Here is a 25,008-nt window from a genome sequence, read left to right on the forward strand (position 1 = left end):
TAGAATGACAAACTGGCTGATACTACCTTAATGATGACATGTTATTCCTGACAAAATGCCGGAAGGGGAATGGAGCGGTTCGATGCTGAGTTCAACATTTTGGCTGTCACCGTTAATTGTACAGCTTCTCCTTCAACGTCGGAGCCGTTGCCTTTAAATTGCTGAGATACAGAGAATCCATCTACGGTTATTGACTGGAGACTAGTTGTTCCTTCTAAAGGGCAAGAGATGAGGTGAAGCATGTGTCTGCTCCTCCTCCACGCTGCTGACAATCACTATCAAGCCCTGATTGCAAAACAACCGTTACTTGATCAAATGTAGCAGGGTGCATTTTACCGGTCTCCTAACTGTGTACATCTACCACCTAGGAAACCATAGGCCCATGAGCAGTATGCGGTCTGAACTAATATCTCAGTGAAAAGAAATACAATCATCATAGCATCTTATTAATGCTTCATCACGTCATCAAGTATTGATACAGATAATCACTGAACCTCCTTCTGAGCTGCAGAGAGAGACTTAGTAGGAGATGCAATCAAAAAGAACTGGTGATTATCCTCCTTGGTTTTCCTAGCTGTTGAAGTGTAACGAGATATCTTGCTTTGTTTACATCCTTGATTGCAGTAATTATGGATATCAGGATAATTAGCAATAGATTTTTGTTGAAAAGTCATTTTTTTTCTACACTGGGAAAACAACAACTTCTCCATGATATAGAGCTTGACATTTATTCAGTGTGACACTAAAAAAAATGGATTTTAAAACTGAGCTAAATGGATCTCTGTGCTATCGCTCTGTTCCACTCAAAATGTACACCTCTGGGTAAACCACCCAAGGAATCTCCAAGAACGTTTAAATCAGTTTTACCAAATTTCTATCAGCATTTTAAATGTGCAACTAGAGGAAAAAAATAAACTCTAGACCACCTTTACTCCACAAACAGAGACACGTGCAAAGCTCTCCCTCGCCCTCCATTTGGCAAATCTGACCATAACTCTATCCTGATTCCTGCTTACAAGCAAAAATTGAAGCAGGAAGCACCAGTGACTCGGTCTATAAAAAAGTGACCAGATGAAGCAATGCTAAACTGCTGGACTGTTGTGCTATCACAGACTGGAATGTCGTCCCCACAGTGACCGTACGTACATACCCCAACCAGAAGCCATGGATTACAGGAAACATTCGCACTGAACTAAAGGGTAGAGCTGCAGCTTTCAAGGAGCGGGACTCTAATCTGGAAGCTTATCAGAAATCCCGCTATGCCCTCCGACGAACCATCAAACAGGCAAAGAGTCGATACCGGACTAAGATTGAATTGTACTACACCGGTTCCGACGCTCGTCGGATTTGGCAGGGCTTGCAAACTATTACAGACTACAATGGAAGAACAGCCGAGAGCTGCACAGTGACACAAGACTACCAGACGAGCTAATAACTTCTATGCTCGCTTTGAGACAAGTATCACTGAAACATGCAAGAGAGCATCAGCTGTTCTGGACGACAGTGTGATCACGCTCTCCGCAGCCGATGTGAGTAAGACCTTTAAACAAGTTAACATTCACAAGGCCGCTGGTCCTGACGGATTACCAGAATGTGTACTCCGAGCATGCTCTGACCAACTGGCAAGTGTCTTCACTGACATTTTCAACCTCTCCCTGTCTGAGTATGTAATACCAACATGTTTCAAGCAGACCATCATTGTCCCTGTGCCCAAGAACACTAAGGTAACCTGCCTAAATTACTACCAACCCGTAGCACTCACATCTGTAGCCATGAAGTGCTTTGAAAGACAGGTCATGGCTCACATCAACACCATTATCCCAGAAACCCTAAACCAACTCCAATTTGAATAATGCCCCAAAAGATCCACAGATGATGCAATTTCTTTTGCACTCCACACTGCCCTTTCCCACCTGGACAAAAGGAACACCTATGTGAGAATGCTAATCATTGACTACAGCTCAGCGTTCAACACCATAGTGCCCTCAAAGCTCATCACTAAGCTAAGGACTCTGGGACTAAACACCTCCCTTTGCAACTGAATCCTGGAATTCCTGACGGGCCGCCCCCAGGTGGTATGGTAGATAATAACACATCCACCATGCTGATCCTCAACACATGGGCCCCTCAGGGGTGCGTGCTCAGTCCCCTCCTGTACTCCAAGTTCACTCATGACTGCACGGCCAGGCACAACTCCAACACGAACATTAAGTTTGCCGATGACACGGTGGTAGGCCTGATCACCGATAATGATGAGACAGCCAATAGGGAGGAGGTCAGAGACCTGACCGTGTGGTGCAAGGACAACAACCTCTCCCTCAATGTGATCAAGACATAGGAGATGATTGTGGACTACAGGAAAAGGAGGACCGAGCATGCCCCCATTCTCATCGACGGGGCTGTAGTGGAGCAGGTTGAGAGCTTCAAGTTCCTTGGCGTCCGTATCACCAACAAACTAACATGGTCCAAGCACACCAAGACAGTCATGAAGAGGGTATGACAAAACCTATTCCCCCTCAAGAGACTGAAAAGATTTTGCATGGGTCATCAGATCCTCAAAAGGTTCTACAGCTGCACCATCGAGAGCATCCTGACGGGTTACATCACTGCCTGGTATGACTCCAGCCACCCTAGTCATAGACAGTTCTCTCTGCTACCACACGGCAAGTAGTACCGGAGTTCCAAGTCTTGGTCCAGGAGGCTTCTAATCAGCGTCTACCGCCAAGCCATAAGACTCCTGAACATCTAATCGAATGACTACCCAGACTATTTGCAGTGCCCCCCTTCTACTCTGCTGCTACTCTCTGTTATTATCTATGCATATTCACTTTAATAACTCTACCTACATATTACCTCGATTATCTCGACACCGGTGCCCCCGCACATTGACTCTGTACCGGTACACCCTGTATATAGCCTCCACATTGACTCTGTACCAGTACCCCCTGTATATAGCCCCGCTATTGTTATTTACTGCTGCTCTTTAATTATTTGTTATTCTTACTTTTTTTGTATTTTCGTAAAACTGCGTTGTTGGTAAAGTTAAGGGCTTGTAAAGTAAGCATTTCACTGTAAGGTCTACTCCTGTTGTGTTTGGCGCATGTGACAAAAACAATGTGTTTAGAATTTTTTCATTGTATTCTAATGGTTTTGTTACTGGGGGGGGTATCTGATGTAGCAGGAGACACTTCAGTCCACAGTCTCCCAGGTCTATCTGATGTAGCAGGAGAGACTTCAGTCCACAGTCTCCCAGGTCTAACTGATGTAGCAGGAGATACTTCAGTCCACAGTCTCCCAGGTCTAACTGATGTAGCAGGAGATACTTCAGTCCACAGTCTCCCAGGTCTAACTGAGAAACAAAGCTACTCCTTCTCTGTCTGTGTTAGTTGAATCAGAGACCTGGGCATCTCCTGGGTGTGACAGACAGACAGCGTTCTATAGCAGTATTGTAATTCACTTTCTTTCTCTGCTGGGGCTCTCTACTCGCTCTATTCTCTAGCCCTGGGCCTCAGCACTGAAGTGAGCAGCATCAAGTACACTGATCTGAATTAAGGGAGGGGTGAGGGGGGTGAATGGAGGAATCTCACACAGTCACAGCTATGCACAGGGCTCCATAATGTAATGCTTATGGATTTGGAGGCAGGGGAAGGAATAAAAAGAATGAATTTGCTTTTAAAAGACTGCTATTAGGAGCTCTTGACATTAAACCTTTATTTCCGCACATGGTTAGCTAGGTTGTTACCTCTGCGTGAGGGAAGACAAAGAAAAGTCAGGAAGTAACATGAAGGATAAGGGAGGATTGGGAAGGGGAGAGAAGCATTAATGACAGGTATTCATTGGAGACGTGGCTTCTTCTGACAGCTGCTAATTTTCCTCCCGTTGCCCTCCCATTGTGAAGAGGGGGGCGACGTGACAATTATCATCTGCAATCAACTGAGTTTACGGAGAAAATAACATGATGATTTTTTTCAATATGTAAGGAGAGAGAGAGAGAGAGAGAGAGAGGGGTAGACAGAGAGAGAGAGAGAGAGAGAGAGAGAGAGAGAGAGAGAGAGGGGTAGAGAGAGAGAGAGAGAGAGAGAGAGAGAGAGAGAGAGAGAGAGAGAGAGAGACAGAGAGAGAGAGAGAGAGAGAGAGAGAGAGAGAGAGAGAGAGAGAGAGGGGTAGACAGAGAGAGAGAGAGAGAGAGAGAGAGAGAGAGAGGGGTAGACAGAGAGAGAGAGAGAGAGAGAGCGAGAGAGAGAGAGAGGGGTAGACAGAGAGAGAGAGAGAGAGAGAAAGAAAGAGACATACAGAGAGAGAACGTTAGAGAGAGAGAGAGAGAGAGAGAGAGAGAGAGAGAGAGAGAGAGAGAGAGAGAGGGGGGTAGAGAGAGAGAGAGAGAGAGAGAGAGAGAGAGAGAGAGAGAGAGAGAGAGAGCGAGAGAGAGAGATAGGGGTAGACAGAGAGAGAGAGAGAGAAAGAAAGAGACATACAGAGAGAGAACGTTAGAGAGAGAACGTTAGAGAGAGAACGTTAGAGAGAGAGTTAGAGAGAGTTAGAGAGAGAGAGAGAGAGAGAGAGAGAGAGAGAGAGAGAGAGAGAGAGAGAGAGAGAGAGAGAGAGAGAGAGAGAGAGAGAGAGCGAGAGAGAGAGAGAGAGAGAGACAGAGAGAGAGACAGAGAGAGAGACAGAGAGAGAGAGACAGAGAGAGAGAGACAGAGAGAGAGAGACAGAGAGAGAGAGACAGAGAGAGAGAAGATTCCTCTCAGAGGAAGGATGTACACTTTCCATACTCTGTATATGCTGCAACATATTTAAACATTTACTCAGAGAGAGAGAGAGTTGAATGAGAGTTGAATGTTGGTCAACGTATATCATAACAGTACCAAACAGCTAACGACGTAATCTACCGTACAAGAGGCCAACATTACACACTGATTTCATCTTCCCTTTTAAGAGATGCCATGTCATTAACCAGTTAAATGTAAATGTAATCTAAAATGTAATCTAAAATGTAATCCCGCTAAGTAATTATTCATGACAGGGCCATAAACACTAATTAGTAATACTGTATACTCCAAGACAGGTTACAATCTCACCTTTCTGCTAAAAATATTTGTTATAAATTGCTCATTTTTTGAGGACACACGCACAAGGACACATTTACAAAATATTAAAATATGAAATATTTGAAATTATGCATTTCCTTTTAATCAAAACTGTATGAATAAGGATTTGAAATTAACCCAAAAAATATAATATAGACCAAGTTATAAAATGACAAACTAGAAGAGTTCAGCTTCCTTATAACTGTAAAATACATAAACTCAGCAACAACAAAAGTCCTCTCGCTGTCAACTGCGTTTATTATCAGCAAACTTAATTAACATGTGTAAATATTTGTATGAACATAACAAGATTCAACAACTGAGACATAAACTGAACAAGTTCCACAGACATTTGACTAACAGAAATGGAATAATGTGTCCCTGAACAAAGGGGGGGTCAAAATCGAAAGTAACAGTCAGTATCTAGTGTGGCCACCAGCTGCATTAAGTACTGCAGTGCATCTCCTTCTCATGGACTGCACCAGATTTGCCAGTTCTTGCTGTGAGATGTTACCGCACTCTTCCACCAAGGCACCGGCAAGTTCCCGGACATTTCTGGGGAGAATGACCCTAGCCCTCACCCTCCGATCCAACAGGTCCCAGATGTGCTCAAAGGGATTGAGATCCGGGCTCTTCGCTGGCCAATGGCAGCACACTGACATTCCTGTCTTGCAGCAAATCACGCACAGAACGAGCAGTATGGCTGATGGCATTGTCATGCTGGAGGGTTATGTCAGGATGCGCCTGCAGGAAGGGTACCACATGAGGGAGGAGGGTGTCTTCCCTGTAGCGCACAGCGTTGAGATTGCCTGCAATGACAACAAGCTCAGTCCGATGATGCTGTGACACACCGCCCCAGACCATGACGGACCCCCCACGTCCAAATTGATCCCGCTCCAGAGTACAGGCCTCGGTGTAACGCTCATTCCTTCGACGATAAACGCAATCAGACCATCACCCCTGGTGAGACAAAACCGCGACTCGTCAGTGAAGAGCACTTTTTGCCAGTCCTGTCTGGTCCAGTGACGGTGGGCTTGTGCCCATAGGCGACGCTGTTGCCGGTGATGTCTGGTGAGGACCTGCAATACAACAGGCCTACAAGCCCTCAGTCCAGCCTCTCTCAGCCTGAGCAGTGATGGAGGGATTGTGCGTTCCTGGTGTAACTCGGGCAGTTGTTGTTACCATCCTGTACCTGTCTCACAGGTGTGATGTTCAGATGTACCGATCCTTTGCAGGTGTTGTTACACATGGTCTGCCACTGCGAGGACAGTCAGTTGTCCGTCCTGTCTCCCTGTAGCGCTGTCTTAGGTGTCTCACAGTACGGACATTGCAATTTATTGCCCTGGCCACATCTGCAGTCCTCATGCCTCCTTGCAGCATGCCTAAGGCATGTTCATGCAGATGAGCAAGGACCCTGGACATCTTCTTTTGGTGTTTTTCAGAGTCAATAGAAAGCCCTCTTTAGTGTCCTAAGTTTTCATAACTGTGACCTTAATTGCCTACCGTTTGTAAGCTGTTAGTGTCTTAATGACCGTTCCACAGGTGCATGTTCATTAATTGTTTATGGTTCATTGAACAAGCATGGGAAACAGTGTTTAAACCCTTTACAATGAAGATCTGTGAAGTTATTTGATTTTTACAAATTATCTTTGAAAGACAGGGTCCTGAAAAAGGGACATTTCTTAATTTAATTTGTAGTTAATTTGTATGTTTAGTGTGCATATTTTCTAAAGGTCTTTTGATCAACACGTCACAAGGAGCTTTGTCTTCCTGAACTCGTTAGGAACTCGTCTTTCATCTCATAATAATCGTGTCCATCAACGACAAACAGGAAGTCTTTTTTAAAATTCAAATCTATGATATTTTTTAGTTTTTAGTTTTAATTATTAACTTTGATAAAGTCGGCTATTAATTGATCTCTGAACGTGCTAGAGTAATGAATCCAAGGATTGCAGGCATGTGCTTTGTCAGTGGCTGTGACATACGATTCAGCCAGGAGTCGATGGGAAAGTCGGGAAATGAAATAGTAGGATAGGCATCCCAGCTTTTTTACCAGTGTCAGATTTCACATTCTACATCGCACAGTCGGAACAAAAGATATGAGAACCAGGGCTAAAGCTCAATGCAAGCCATTTCCATCTACGGTGTCCATAGATCAATTTATAAGCGAAAGTTGAAACCGGTACCAGAACCACTCAGGTCCAGGGGAACTTTACATCTATTCAAATGTTATTAAAAACACTTCCTTTGGCTCAATAATCAAATCAAATGATGCCTCAATGATAAGGCATTTTCTGAAGCTTAAGTGAAGTTGTAAACAAGAGAGTCAATGAAGGGCAGAGAAACAAACCTGGGTTCAAATCCTATTTGAAATCTTTCAAATACTTACACAGTTTGCTCTAGTCTGCCTGGAGCGCAAGATGGGCGCGGTTTTACGTTTTGCGACCATTCAATTCCTCCATTAAGTCAGGGAAGCTCAATCAAGCACCGATTTAAGGATTTTAAATTATTTTGAACGGTATTTGAACCCACCCAGGTCTGGTGTGAAATGTAAAAGTCCCGATTTACCACTCACAGCTAGCTGCCCACGACTGCTGCCTGAGAAGAACGCAATTAAGCAAACTAGCCATCTCTCAGACCAAACGTCACTGCAGTTTGTGGGTAGCTTTCAGGGCTCTATTCAATCAGATTCGCTTTAGCCGACATCCGCAGGTGAAACTGGGTTAGAGGTGTCAAATCAACAAGGGGCTTCCCGCATTATACCTAAAGCGGGCATTGCCATTGGCTGCACGGAGTCGCATTAAGAGAAATCACATGCAGTCTTGTTTTCCAAGTATAAACACTTGAACGTGAGATGTAATCTACACCTCGATTAAGCTGATCGAAATCATCATTATTTCTAATGAATAATTTTCAATTTGAGCCTTTATTATTTCTATATAGCCTACACTTTCTTGTTGTGAACTTCAGAGGGAGTGGGATGGCTGTAGCTTAGGAAATATGATATAAAGAAGTTGCTCAGCGATTTGTAACAGCTCCCAATGCAGTTACACGACTGACAAACATCAACTCTGTAGTTGGCGGTTATCCCCGGGTTTTAACGCTTCATCCGATTCAATCAAGGCCTTAATCTAATTTGTTCCACTTCACATCTCTTATTAACGTTATGTGTGTTTTATTGCAGTAAGGATGAGGACTGTGGAGGTATACAGTACCAGAATAACATGGTTGTTGTGTTCATCACTCAACATTTTGTTGGCTTGATGTTTTGTTTTTGGAGACTATTATTTTGTCCTACGATGTAAACACTTCATTTCCCCTCTGGGAAAATGTAAGGCCATTAAAGAGAGTTGTCTGGTAATGGCTGAAGAAGGTCCAGCTCATTAACCACAGAGACAGAGTAGGGAAGAGAGGGAGAATAACCACAGGAGAGGTTTAATACTATTTGTTGCCCAGTATGACTGTAAACCAAATCAAATCAAGTCAAATGAGTCTAATTCTCCATCGCATTGTATTCTGTAGATTAAAATTAATTGAAAAAGTAATTCTGATTTACATTTATTTTTCTTGTTTGGATAACCACTTTATCAATGCTCTTTTAAACCCATGTCTCCCACTATCCTTCACATACAGTATTTCCAATGGTTACTCTAACTGAACACAAATCCCCCGTCTCTCTCTATCTCTTTCTCCACATCATTTGACTCTGGGGCCAACCGTGGGTCTCCCTGTTAACTACACAGGGCCCAGTAATACACAGGGCCCAGTAATACACAGGGCCCAGTAATACACAGGGCCCAGTAATCCCGCAGAAGGACAAACTGCTGCACATACACTTCAAAGGGGACTGAAGAACAATCCTTGGCTTAGAGAAAAGAACGACACTGGTTGTCGTTGGCGACCGCTTCCCTCTGGCCTGCGCTTCAGAATGCCCCATAGCCAAGAAAAACGTGTTCAAAACATGAATTCGTACCTTGTGCTGTTGGACTACTAAATACAGCGTTAATTGTATCGGTATATGTACTTATCTATTTAACAGTTGGGGCAGCAGTCAGTTTTTGAGTGAATGTATCAATGTCCTCTATGTTTTTTAGTGTATGCAGTACATTGGACTGACTGGTTTAAATGTGTCTGATGAATGTATGTGTATGTGATACTTTTAATGGAAGGTGATACGAAAGAAAAATGTCCATCCTGGATGGGACAATAAAGTTTTATTCTATTATAATTTCCATGTCCCCAAGTTCTGTCAGCAAGGCCCCTCCCATCCCCCTAGAGCAGAGAGGAGGAAGGAATGTGGAGAATTCTAGAATTCTAAAATCATTCTAATGACCTACTTCAGTTGTACCCCTGGAGCAATCTATTCCAGCAGCCAGCAGAATGCATAATAACAACAGCTGAGAGTTTAGGTACAGCGGTAGGAAATGGGTAAGAAGTAATGAAAGTCAAATAAAATAGACAGCGCGAATCAAGGCATTTCTACTTGATAACAGTTTAGCTTTATCCGACAGTATGCTATTCATAAATGAACTGTATGTCTCCATGCATCTAAGTTTCCATCAATTCTACACTGGCTGATGTCTGTGTCACGTCAATTCACACATCTTGACACAATGATGGAATATATCAATTGAAATCATTGGTCTGCCATAAAAGGTTATGATCTAAGAAATCTTGTTATGAACAATATTTTCATATAACCTCTGCCGACATATAGCCTCTGAAAACATATAACCTCTGAAAACATATAACCTCTGAAAACATATAGCCTCTGAAAACATATAGCCTCCGCAAACTGAATCGTGACAGAGGTTGCCTTTTCTTTAAACTTTTGAGGAGGATGCTCCCCCCTCTCTTGTCTCTATGGTCCTTATGTTCTGAGCAAAAGGTTTTAAGCTATAGGACGCTAAAATAAGATTCATATTTATAATAGGCTTAGCAGTGTTTTATACATGACTTCAGTAAAACCAGGATTCATTTGTATCAAAACAACCTTTCTATACTACAACTTGGATTGTTACCAAGTCTTCTTTTACGCAGCATCAACAACATGATGCGAAGCTTCATTTGTGTGTGTGTCTGTGTGTGTGTGTGTGTGTGTGTGTGTGTGTGCTTGCGTGTTTGTGTGTGTGTGTGTGTGTGTGTGTGTGTGTGTGTGTGTGTGTGTGTGTGTGTGTGTGTGTGTGTGTGTGTGTGTGTGTGTGTGTGTGTGTGTGTACTTGTGTGTGTGTGTGTGTGTGTGTGTGTGTGTGTGTGTGTGTGTGTGTGTGTGTGTGTGTGTGTGTGTGTGTGTGTGTGTGTGTGTGTGTGTGTGTGTGTGTGTGTGCTTGCGTGTGTGTGTGTGCATACTTGTGTGTGTGTGTGTGTGTGTGTGTGCTTGCGTGTGTGTGTCTGTGTGTGTGTGCTTGCGTGTGTGTGTGTGTATACTTGTGATTGTCTGGGCATCATATCTCTCCCTGTGCGTGAACACTGTGAGGAAGGGAATATGTTCACATGTTGGTTTAACCATGCCGAAAGATAGATGCTCTAATTACAAGCTACATAGATAAGACGTGTCATGCAGTGTTGAGCGTAAGTAAATGTCCAGGTGGGTATTGAGAAAGGAGGTATGTGACGTTTCCTCTTCTCTCTTCCAGTCCTTTCCTTTCTACTCATCTCCCCATCCTCCTCTCCTTTTCTCATCTCCTCTCCCATTTCCTCTCCTCCTCCTCCTCCTCCTCCTCCTCCTCCTCCTCCTCCTCCTCCTCCCATCTTCTGCCCCTCTTCTCTTCTCCTCCTTCCCCTCTCCTATCCTCCTCTCTCCTCTCCTCTCATCCCCTCTCCTCTCCTCCCCTCTCCTCTCCTCCCCATTCCCTTCTATACTCTCCTCCCCGCTCCACTTCCTCATCCTCCTCCTGCTCTTCCTCTTCCTCCTCCCCTCCCCTCCCCTTCTCTCCTTCTTCCCTTCTCCTCTCCTCCTTTCTCCTCTCCTCCTCTCTCCTCTCCTCCCGCTCTTCCCCCCTTCCTCCTCCTCTTCCTCTCTTCCTCCTCCTGCTCCTCCTCTTTCTCCTCCTCCCCCTTCCTCTCCTCTCACTTCCTCTGCTCTCCCCTCTCTTTCAATGTCTCTCTCCACAGGCTTCGTCCCCCACTGGCGTGTCTGCATGATACGCTGTGCTGACTCTCTCTCTCCAACCCAAACTAAATGAGGCTGCATAGCTAATTGCTTGTAAAAAACATTTTCCCCAAACGAGCCACAGTCAGCTGGGCCTCAGATATCCTATAAGGCAATTATGACACAGTGTCCCAGAGTGTCAGTCTCTACAATTACTTTTATTTTGGATTGGCATCGAGACCTAAGTAACTGACTGTCTCATCCCATCCTTCTAATGTGTTGATTAAGTATGAGAGCGAGAGAGAGACAGAAATGCATTTGCAGATTTTACGGTGATTAGGTTTGGTTTGAAGATTCACTGGCTCAAACGTAACAAGATCCAAAACGTGTTTGATTGTTCGAGGGATTTGTAGGAAAACCTTGTAAATGAAGATAGAGAGGAACTGTTTCAGTCAAACTAAAACAAAATGATGTCAATTATATTATTGAGTTATTGTTGTTTAAACGTTGTTATTGACTGACTATGCCTGCTAATCAATCAATCAACCCCTCAATCATTCAACCAACCGAATAACCACCCCCACCAACCACCCAACCACCTAAACAACCAACCACCCACCAACCAACCACCCACCAACCAACCACACAAACAACCACCCACCAACCACCTAAACAACCAACCACCCAACCACCTAAACAACCAACCAACCACAACCACCCACCAACCACCTAAACCACCAACTACCTAAACAATTAATCAAGAATTTTCATCTATATTTTTCATAGCTGTCTATATACTATCGCAGACCGATGCTAGCATTAAGACACCACTCAAAGAGCTGTACAACGGTCATAAACAAACAGGAAGACGCTCATCCAAAGGCGGCACTCCTAGTGGCCGGGGACTTTAATGCAGAGACACTCAAATAAGTTTTACCTCATTTCTATCAGCATGTTAAATGTGCAACCAGAGGGGGAAAAAAAGACCACCTTTACTCCACAGCGTACAAAGCTCTCCCTCACCCTCCATTTTGTAAATCTGACCATAATTCTATCCTCCTGATTCCAGCTTACAAGCTAAAAAATAATGCAGGAAGCACCAGTGACTCGGTCAATAAGAAAGTGGTCAGATGAAGCAGATGCTAAGCTACAGACTGTTTTGCTAGCACAGACTGGAATATGTTCCGGGATTCCTCCGATGGCATTGAGGAGTACATCACATCAGTCACTGGATTCATCAATAAGTGCATCAGTGACCGTACGTACATACCTCAACCAGAAGCCATGGATTACAGGCAACATCCACACCGAGCTAAAGGGTAGAGCTGCCGGTTTCAAGGAGCGGGACACTAACCCGGAATCTTATAAGAAATCCCGCTATGCCCTCCAACGAACCATCAAACAGGCAAACCGTCAATACAGGACTACAATTGACTCGTACTACACCGTCTCTGATGCTCGTCAGATGTGGCAGGGCTTGCAAACTACTACAGACTACAAGGGGAAGCACAGCCGAGAGCTGCCCAGTGACACGAGCCGACCAGACAAGCTACACTGAAGCATGCATGAGAGCACCAGCTGTTCCGGGCGACTGTGTGATCACGCTCTCCGTAGCCGATGTGAGTAAGACCTTTGAACAGGTCAACTTTCACAAGGCCGCAGGGCCAGACGGATTACCAGGACGTGTACTCCGAGCATGCGCAAACCAACTGGCAAGTGTCTTCACTGACATGTTTAACCTGTCCCTGACTGAGTCTTTAATACCAACATGTTTCAAGCATACCAATGGTGTTGATATGGTCATGGCTCACATCAACACAATTATCCCAAAAACCCTAAACCCACTCCAATTTGCATACCGCACCTACAAATCCACAGATGATGCAATCTCTATTGCACTCCACACTGCCCTTTCCCACCTGGACAAAAGGAACACCTATGTGAGAATGCTATTCATTGACTACAGCTCAGAGTTCAACAACATAGTGCTCTCAAAGCTCTTCACTAAGCTAAGGACCATGGGACTAAAAACCTCCCTCTGCAACTGGATCCTGAAAATCCTGACGGGTCGCCCCCAGATGGTAAGGGTAGGTAACAACACATCCCCCACAATAATCCTCAACACAGGGGCCCCTCAGGGGCGTGTGCTCAGTCCCCACCTTTACTATCTGTTCACTCGTGACTGCACGACCAGGCACAACTCCAACACCATCATTAAGTTTGCTGATGACACAACAGTGGTAGGCCTGATCACCGACAACGATGAGACAGCCAATAGGGAGGAGATAAGAGACCTGACAGTGTGGTGCAAGGACAACAACCTCTCCCTCAATGTGATAAAGACAAAGTAAATGATTGTGGACTACAGGAAAAGGAGGACCGAGCATGTCCCCATTCTCATCGACGGGACTGTAGTGGAGCAGGTCGATTGCTTCAAGTTCCTTGGTGTCCACATCACCAGCAAACTACATGGTCCAAACACACCAAGACAGTCATGAAGAGGGCACGACAAAGCCTATTCCCCCTCAGGAGACTGAAAAGATTTGGCATTGGTCCTCAGATCTTCAAAAGGTTCTACACCTGCACCATCGAGGGCATCCTGACGGGTTTCATCGCTGCCTGGTTTGGCAAATGCTCAGCCTCCGACCGCAAGGCACTACAGATGGTAGTGCGTACGGCCCAGTACATCACTGGGGCCAAGCTTCCTGCCATCCAGGACCTCTATTCCAGGCGGTGTCAGAGGAAGGCCCTCAAAATTGTCAAAGACTCCAGCCACTCTAGTCATAGTACTGTTCTCTCTGCTACTGCACAGCAGCGGTACCGGAGTGCTAGGTCAAGGTCCAAAAGGCCTCTTAACAGCTTCTTCCCCCGTGCCATAAGACTCCTAAACAGCTAATCAAAGGACTACACAGACACCTCTTTTACGGTGCTGCTGCTCTCTGTTTATAATCTCTGCATAGTCACATTAATTCTACCTACATGTGCATATTATCTCAATTACCTCAAATAACCGGTGCCCCCGCACATTGACTATTTTTCGGTACCTCTTGTATATAGCCTCGCTTGTTGTTTTTACTGCTGCTGTTTAATTATTTGTTACTTTTATTTTCTATTTTCTATTTTTTACTTATCTATTTTTTACTGGACACTTATTATTATTATTTTTTATTAACTTCTTTAAGCATTGTTGGTTAAGGGCTTGTAAGTACGCATTTCACTGTAAGGTCTACTACAACTGTTGTATTCGGCGCATGTGACAAATCAACTTTGACTTGATTTGATTTAAATGTTCTATGTCAAGTATGACTGCATTTACACAATAAAGCGTCTCCAGATGTTTGACAGAACCCATTACGGTCAAAGAGATGCTCAGCATCTTCAACGGCCATATTTGTCTACAATAGACAATCTCGTTAACTTTTCTGTTACCTCTATAATCAGATACCACTGCTGGGGAAATTCAATTACCTTGACAGAGACTGTGGTAAATTGAGAAATCAAAGACAATATTTGGGGGAGATATTAAACTGTCAGCGTGATGGCGGTTGGCGCGGTTGGGGGCAGACAGTTAACTGCGTCTCAAATGTCACCCTATTCCCTCCCCCCCCCATAGGGCTTTGGTTAAAAGTAGTGCACTACATAGGGAATAGTGTGCCATTTGGGACACACGCACACACTGTGTGAATAAGCGTCGTTGCCCTAATGAGTCCCAAGGACAACAGGAGTCAGGTGTCAGAAGAGATCAACATCCTAGTTACATGAAGTACGGGTGAATCTGGGACCTCAGCCGTGGAGCCGCGGCTCAGTGTTCTGTTGTTTGGGATCATGTCAGGAGGAATTAGACACAGCAGGAATCCGCTCCGTGAGGCGTGAGATCCAGGGCACATCAGGGGCCCATCCAGCAGGGCTCTGCACCCAGCCATGGTGGACCTATCAGGGGGATGGTTCTCTGGGGAAGTGGGTCCCGTCTGGAAAAGTTTTGGTGCTGATTCAGCCTCACCACCTGTGTGCTCTCAAGCACAGTGACAGTCCAGCCTGGCCTGGGAGACCACACCACCTGAGCCAATGTAACAGAGTTGGTTCAGTGACCACACTCACGTGATGGGAAACCTTGCTTTAATCTGTTAGAGATTAAGGGCCTATACATTTGGAATGCCTGGATAAAATGTTTTGACCTAAACAGTTGCATCAATTCCTAGGCTTTGGCGAGCTAATGCTTTGTTCTGGAATAGATGAGACCCGGGTCCGAGACGTGCCAGATCACAGCCAGGCCCTACCAAGCTGACGCTGCTAGATCCCAGTCTGGACTGGTCTGTCCCTTCAGAGAACCACGGCTACATGAGTGGAGTCACTACAGATCAGTTGGCCCCTATGCATGAACCCATCTTCTCATTTACTTTGAGTCCTCACTCTACAGTGTGTACTAGCATGTGTTTGGAGGATGGAGAGGAGGTTGATGGGTGGAGGGGAAGGGAAGGGTGGAGAGAAGGGTGGAGGGTGGAGGGGGAGTGGAGGGGGAGAGGAGGGTGGAGAGGAGGGTGGAGGTTGGAGTGGAGGGTGGAGGGGGAGTGAAGGGTAGAGAGGAGGGTAGAGAGGAGGGTGGAGAGTGAAGAGGAGGGTGGAGGGGGAGTGAAGGGTAGAGAGGAGGGTGGAGAGGAGGGTGGAGAGTGAAGAGGAGGGTGGAGGGGGAGTGAAGGGTAGAGAGAAGGGTGGAGGGTGGAGTTTAGGGTAGAGAGGAGGTTTTGAGAGTAGGGTGGAGAGGACAGTGGAGAGGAGGGTGGAGGGGGACAGGAGGGTGGAGGATGGAGTGGAAGGTGGAGAGGAGGGTGGAGAGGAGGGCGGAGGATGGAGTGGAGGGTGGAGAGGAGGGTGGAGGGGGAAAGGAGGGTGGAGGATGAAGAGGAGCGTGGAGAGAAGGGTGGAGGGGGGAAGGGAGGGTGGAGGGAAGGTGTAGAGGAGGGTGGAGGATGGAGTGGAGGGTGGAGAGGAGGGTGGAGGGGGAAAGGAGGGTGGAGGATGAAGAGGAGCGTGGAGAGGAGGGTGGAGAGGAGTGTGGAGGGTGGGGTGGAGGGGAGAAGGGAGGGTGGAGAGGAGGGTGGAGAGGAGGGTGGAGGGTAGAGAGGAGGCTGGAGAGGAGGGTGGAGAGGAGAGTGCAGGGTGGAGAGGAGGGTGGAAGGAAGGGTAGAGAAGAGGGTGGAGGATGGAGTGGAGGATGGAGTGGAGGGTGGAGACGAGGGTGGAGTGGAGGATGGAGTGGGGGGTGGAGACGAGGGTGGAGTGGAGGATGGGGTGGGGGGTGGAGAAGAGGGTGGAGGATAGAGTGGAGGGTGGAGAGGAGGGTGGAGGGGGGAAAGGAGGGGGAAAGGAGGGTGAAGGATGGAGAGGAGGGTGGAGAGGAGGTTGGAGAGGAGTGTGGAGGGTGGGGTGGAGGGGAGAAGGGAGGGCTGAGAGGAGGGTGGAGAGGACAGTGGAGAGGAGGGTGGAGAGGAGGGTAGGGTGGAGGGGGGGTGAGGAGGGTGGAGAGGACAGTGGAGAGGAGGGTGGAGGGGGACAGGAGGGTGGAGGATGGAGTGGAAGGTGGAGGGGGAAAGGAGGGTGGAAGATGGAGAGGAGGGGGGAGAGGAGGGTGGTGAGGAGGGTGGAGGATGGAGTGGAAGGTGGAGAGGAGGGTGGAGAGGAGGGTGGAGGATGGAGAGGAGGGGGGAGAGGAGGGTGGAGGGGGAAAGGAGGGTGGAAGATGGAGAGGAGGGGGGAGAGGAGGGTGGAGGGGGAAAGGAGGGTGGAGGATGGAGAGGAGGGGGGAGAGGAGGGTGGAGAGGACAGTGGAGAGGAGGGTGGAAGGGGAAAGGAGGGTGGAAGATGGAGAGGAGGGGGGAGAGGAGGGTGGAGAGGAGTGTGGAGGGTGGGGTTGAAGGGAGAAGGGAGGGTGGAGAGGACTGTGGAGGGTGGAGGGGAGGGTTGAGATGACTTGTTAAAAGCATTGACCAGCTGTCGATATAAAATCTGTGCTCCCTTTTGACTGCATCGATTTCACGCTTAGTTTTTTTTTTACATGTCAGCACTGTTTTGGCAGCCACAAAATCATTTGCTCCTGCAATACCCCATCTCACCCATTCAGATAGGAGGTTAAAGGTGAACGTTCTGTGAACTGTGTTGAACTCAAAGTCAAACTGGGTGAGAGAAGAGGAAGCTTTTGAACTGAGGGTTGAATCTAATTTTCTGGTCTGACAGAGGATTTTGGAATGTGTGAAAGTCTGACCAGTTCTCAACATTGGATTTCTTGAAAGAGACTTTAGAGTTATACACCCTAGGACATTTATGACATTTTCTCTCAAGTCAAAACGTTACAATGTGTCCTTATGAAGAACATGATTCTGTTGCTGGTAAAAAAAAATAAAAAAAAATTGCATTGAAACTGAGCTGAGGAATAAAAACTGGAGAGTAAAACATGAAAGATGGAATCCGTAATACAACACCATAGACGTTACTTTAAACAAAGAGCACTGCTTTGTGTTTTTTTGCGCACGCCACAGAACAGCGGAGTATGTACTACGGTATTTTTAACTTGACGCTGGAACTCCTCTTCGCCGTTTAATAAACGAAGCAAAAAAACAATAGCAAATGCACCCGGGGTGAGCAGCGGTACTTTTACTCCTAATGCGGTGCTCGGCTGTAAAGATGAAACGCGTCGGTATTGGTCTTCTTCGAAAAGAAAATGTTACTCAAATTGTATATCACATATTGTATATCACATATTGTATATTAAATATTGTATATCACATATTGTATATCATATTGAATATCACGTATTGTATATTACAAAATGTATATTACATATTGTACATTACATATTGTATATCACATTTTGTATATTACATATTGTACATTACATATTGTATATTACATTTTGTATTTCACATATTGTATATCATATTGTATATCATATTATATATTACATATTGTATATCACATATTGTATATCATATTGTATATTACATATGGTATATCATATTGTACATTACATATTGTATATCACATATTGTATATTACATATTGTACATTACATATTGTATATCACATATTGTATATCACATTTTGTATATCATATTGTATATCATATTGTATATTACATAATGTATATCACATTTTGTATATCACATATTGTATATCACATATTGTATATCATATTGTATATTACATATTGTATATCATATTGTACATTACATATTGTATATTACATATTGTATATCATATTGTACATTACATATTGTATATCACATATTGTATATTACATATTGTATATCATATTGTATATCATATTGTATATTACATATTGTATATTACATATTGTATATCACACATTGTATATCATATTGTATATCATATTGTATATCATATTGTACATTACATATTGTATATCATATTGTATATTACATATTGTATATTACATATTGTATATCATATTGTATATTACATAATGTATATTACATATTGTATATCACATAATGTATATCATATATTGTATATTACATATTGTATATTACATATTGTATATCATATTGTATATTACATATTGTACATTACATATTGTATATCATATTGTATATTACATATTGTATATTACATATTGTATATCATATTGTATATTACATATTGTATATCATATTGTATATCATATTGTATATCATATTGTACATTACATATTATATATCATATTGTATATTACATATTGTATATTACATATTGTATATTACATATTGTATATCATATTGTACATTACATATTGTATATCATATTGTATATTACATATTGTATATTACATATTGTATATCATATTGTACATTACATATTGTATATCATATTGTATATTACATATTGTATATCATATATTGTATATTACATATTGTATATCATATTGTACAATACATATTGTATATCATATTGTATATTACATATTGTATATTACATATTGTATATCATATTGTACATTACATATTGTATATCATATTGTATATTACATATTGTATATCATATTGTATATCTTATTGTATATCATATTGTATATCATATTGTATATCACATATTGTATATTACATATTGTATATCATATTGTATATCACATATTGTACATTACATATTGTACATTACATATTGTATATCACATATTGTATATCACATATTGTATATTACATATTGTATATCATATTGTATATCACATATTGTACATTACATATTGTACATTACATATTGTATATCACATATTGTATATTACATATTGTATATTACATATTGTACATTACATATTGTATATCACATATTGTATATTACATATTGTACATTACATATTGTATATCACATATTGTATATCACATATTGTATATTACATATTGTATATTACATATTGTATATCATATTGTATATTACATATTGTACATTACATATTGTATATTACATTTTGTATATCACATATTGTATATCATATTGTATATCATATTATATATTACATGTTGTATATCACATATTGTATATCATATTGTATATTACATATGGTATATCATATTGTACATTACATATTGTATATCACATATTGTATATTGCATATTATACATTACATATTGTATATCACATATTGTATATCACATTTTGTATATCATATTGTATATCATATTGTATATTACATATTGTATATCACATTTTGTATATCACATATTGTATATCACATATTGTATATCATATTGTATATTACATATTGTATATCACATTGTACATTACATATTGTATATTACATATTGTATATCATATTGTACATTACATATTGTATATCACATATTGTATATTACATATTGTATATCATATTGTATATCATATTGTATATTACATATTGTATATTACATATTGTATATCACACATTGTATATCATATTGTATATCATATTGTACATTAAATATTGTATATCATATTGTATATTACATATTGTATATTACATATTGTATATTACATATTGTATATCATATTGTATATTACATATTGTACATTACATATTGTATATCATATTGTATATTACATATTGTATATTACATATTGTATATCATATTGTATATCACATATTGTATATTACATATTGTATATCATATTGTATATCACATATTGTACATTACATATTGTACATTACATATTGTATATCACATATTGTATATCACATATTGTATATTACATATTGTATATCATATTGTATATCACATATTGTACATTACATATTGTACATTACATATTGTATATCACATATTGTATATTACATATTGTATATTACATATTGTACATTACATATTGTATATCACATATTGTATATTACATATTGTATATTACATATTGTACATTACATATTGTATATCACATATTGTATATCACATATTGTATATTACATATTGTATATTACATATTGTATATCATATTGTATATTACATATTGTATATTACATATTGTATATCATATTGTATATCATATTGTACATTACATATTGTATATCATATTGTATATTACATATTGTATATTACATATGGTATATCACATATTGTATATTACATATTGTATATTACATATTGTACATTACATATTGTATATTACATATTGTATATCACATATTGTATATCATATATTGTATATTACATATTGTATATTACATATTGTATATCATATTGTATATTACATATTGTATATTACATATTGTACATTACATATTGTATATTACATATTGTATATCACATATTGTATATCATATATTGTATATTACATATTGTATATCACATATTGTATATTACATATTGTATATTACATATTTTACATTACATATTGTATATTACATATTGTATATCACATATTGTATATCATATATTGTATATTACATATTGTATATTACATATTGTATATCATATTGTATATTACATATTGTATATTACTTATTGTACATTACATATTGTATATCACATATTGTATATTACATATTGTATATCATATATTGTATATTACATATTGTATATTACATATTGTACATTACATATTGTATATCACATATTGTATATCACATATTGTATATCATATATTGTATATTACATATTGTACATTACATATTGTATATCACATATTGTATATCACATATTGTATATCATATATTGTATATTACATATTGTATATTACATATTGTATATCATATTGTATATCATATATTGTATATTACATATTGTATATTACATATTGTATATCATATTGTATATTACATATTGTATATTACATATTGTACATTACATATTGTATATCACATATTGTATATTACATATTGTATATTACATATTGTACATTACATATTGTATATCATATTGTATATTACATATTGTATATTACATATTGTACATTACATATTGTATATCACATATTGTATATCACATATTGTATATCATATATTGTATATTACATATTGTATATTACATATTGTATATCATATTGTATATCATATATTGTATATTACATATTGTATATTACATATTGTATATCATATTGTATATTACATATTGTATATTACATATTGTATATTACATATTGTACATTACATATTGTATATCACATATTGTATATCACATATTGTATATCATATATTGTATATTACATATTGTACATTACATATTGTATATCACATATTGTATATCACATATTGTATATCATATATTGTATATTACATATTGTATATTACATATTGTATATCATATTGTATATCATATATTGTATATTACATATTGTATATTACATATTGTACATTACATATTGTATATCACATATTGTATATTACATATTGTATATTACATATTGTATATTACATATTGTACATTACATATTGTATATCATATTGTATATTACATATTGTATATTACATATTGTACATTACATATTGTATATCACATATTGTATATTAGGTTTCAGCTTCGTCTGACCTGTTCAGATGGTGTTAAGAATGCTAATATTTTTTGGGATGATGTTTCCTCAGACATATACTCATAAATATACTTATACATATACTTATTTGTGGCCTGTAAGAAACCTGTGAGATAAATAAAACGTAATTATTAAATGTTATACTTTATGTAGTGAGTTTGGTTGGTGTAAGTGTTGATTAATATTCCGTTCCTGCAAGCAGTCCGTTCCTGCAAGCAGTCCGTTCCTGCAAGCAGAACGGCTTTTACAAAAAAAAATATTTCTTCACCTCGGATAAACACATAATGAACAACTCTTTGTTTGTGTCCTGTGACAGAGAAAAAAAGCAGTAGAGAACTAAACAGTATTCTGATTTATTCTGAAAAATATTGTGTTACCCCAAAAATATTGTCTCCTCTAATAATCCCTCTGGAGGTTCATGTGAAAACACACGACGCACGACGAGTTACTCTGTAGTCTTATTGCATTTCTATCACATTATTGGTTGCAACAGGACCAGTTTATGTAAAATATTTTAATGCTGACTATTTTTCTCACTCAGTAAACTGTATGTTCCTCTTGCCTCGCAGCCTGTTTTCTCTAAACACGAGTGCTTCCTCAGTTATTGGTTAAATATTAATATGGAAACAGCTGAGAAAAATACAAAAAAAGCGACAGATGAACAAAGGGCTCTAACCACTGAAGCGTAACAGATAGCATGATAGAAATTTAAAGGTAACTGCCGATTGAGCGGATATATGCAGAGTTTAAATGCTGTCTCCTCTAACGCGGGAACATTGCCTTTAAATCTCAATCATGCTGTAACGCTGAGCATCCGTTATGGATTAAATAGAGACCCTAGTTTCTTGTTAATTTGTCATGAATGCAGCCGGAGTGACCAAATATTTTTCTTTCCTCACTTTGACACGGACAATATGGATGTTAGCTCACATCTGTGCTATAGCGCACAGAGACAGAGAGCCAATGGTACTACAGCAGGTCCCCAGCAAGCCCTGGGTTTGTGTCCCCGATAGCACCCTATTCAATACAAACTGCACTACTTTTGACCAGGGCCCATAGAGCTCTGGTCAAAAGTAGTGCACCACGTAGGGAATAGGAGAGCCGTTTGTGATGCGAATGTAGCCTTGGAACTCACAGGCTAAACCCCTGGCGATATCTAAAAGGTCACCAGAATTAAAGGCATGAAAACGGACACTATGTAGAACCCTGGTGTGTTCTTTATGTTCTAAGAATGAACTGTAAAAATAAAGCTCTTTGTTGATAATATGTTTCAACAAGACGACCTTAGTGACAGACTGGTCTAATCTGTTTCAACAAGACGTCCTTAGTGACAGACTGGTCTAATCTGTTTCAACAAGACGTCCTTAGTGACAGACTGGTCTAATCTGTTTCAACAAGACGTCCTTAGTGACAGACTGGTCTAATCTGTTTCAACAAGACGTCCTTAGTGACAGACTGGTCTAATCTGTTTCAACAAGACGTCCTTAGTGACAGACTGGTCTAATCTGTTTCAACAAGACGACCTTAGTGACAGACTGGTCTAATCTGTTTCAACAAGACGTCCTTAGTGACAGACTGGTCTAATCTGTTTCAACAAGACGTCCTTAGTGACAGACTGGTCTAATCTGTTTCAACAAGACGACCTTAGTGACAGACTGGTCTAATCTGTTTCAACAAGACATCCTTAGTGACAGACTGGTCTAATCTGTTTCAACAAGACGACCTTAGTGACAGACTGGTCTAATCTGTTTCAACAAGACGTCCTTAGTGACAGACTGGTCTAATCTGTTTCAACAAGACGTCCTTAGTGACAGACTGGTCTAATCTGTTTCAACAAGACGACCTTAGTGACAGACTGGTCTAATCTGTTTCAACAAGACGTCCTTAGTGACAGACTGGTCTAATCTGTTTCAACAAGACGTCCTTAGTGACAGACTGGTCTAATCTGTTTCAACAAGACGACCTTAGTGACAGACTGGTCTAATCTGTTTCAACAAGACGTCCTTAGTGACAGACTGGTCTAATCTGTTTCAACAAGACGTCCTTAGTGACAGACTGGTCTAATCTGTTTCAACAAGACGTCCTTAGTGACAGACTGGTCTAATCTGTTTCAACAAGACGACCTTAGTGACAGACTGGTCTAATCTGTTTCAACAAGACGTCCTTAGTGACAGACTGGTCTAATCTGTTTCAACAAGACGTCCTTAGTGACAGACTGGTCTAATCTGTTTCAACAAGACGTCCTTAGTGACAGACTGGTCTAATCTGTTTCAACAAGACGTCCTTAGTGACAGACTGGTCTAATCTGTTTCAACAAGACGTCCTTAGTGACAGACTGGTCTAATCTGTTTCAACAAGACGTCCTTAGTGACAGACTGGTCTAATCTGTTTCAACAAGACGACCTTAGTGACAGACTGGTCTAATCTGTTTCAACAAGACGTCCTTAGTGACAGACTGGTCTAATCTGTTTCAACAAGACGTCCTTAGTGACAGACTGGTCTAATCTGTTTCAACAAGACGTCCTTAGTGACAGACTGGTCTAATCTGTTTCAACAAGACGACCTTTATTGACAGACTGGTCACTAAGAGATGAGGTTTCATGCTTGTGTCCCAAATGGCACTCTATTCACTATTTAGTGGACTAATTTACGGGCCATGGCCAAATGAAGTGTACAACAGTTGAAGTTGGAAGTTTACATACACTTTACCCAAATACATTTAAACTCAGTTTTTCACAATTCCTGACATTTAATACGAGTAAAAATTCCCTGTCTTAGATCAGTTAGGATCCCCACTTTATTTTAAGAATGTGAAATGTCAGAATAATAATAGAGAGAATGATT

General features: G+C 40.6%; 1 protein-coding gene across 1 annotated transcript in view; it reads right to left on the bottom strand.

The window, feature by feature from the left end:
- LOC139538935 (G patch domain-containing protein 8-like) overlaps positions 1-25,008 on the bottom strand; it is a 177,201-nt gene that overhangs the window by 35,703 nt on the left and 116,490 nt on the right. The gene's annotated exons all lie outside the window — the stretch shown is intronic.

The sequence above is a fragment of the Salvelinus alpinus genome, chromosome 14, assembly GCF_045679555.1.
Source record: "Salvelinus alpinus chromosome 14, SLU_Salpinus.1, whole genome shotgun sequence".
In the NCBI taxonomy this organism is placed as follows: domain Eukaryota; kingdom Metazoa; phylum Chordata; class Actinopteri; order Salmoniformes; family Salmonidae; genus Salvelinus; species Salvelinus alpinus.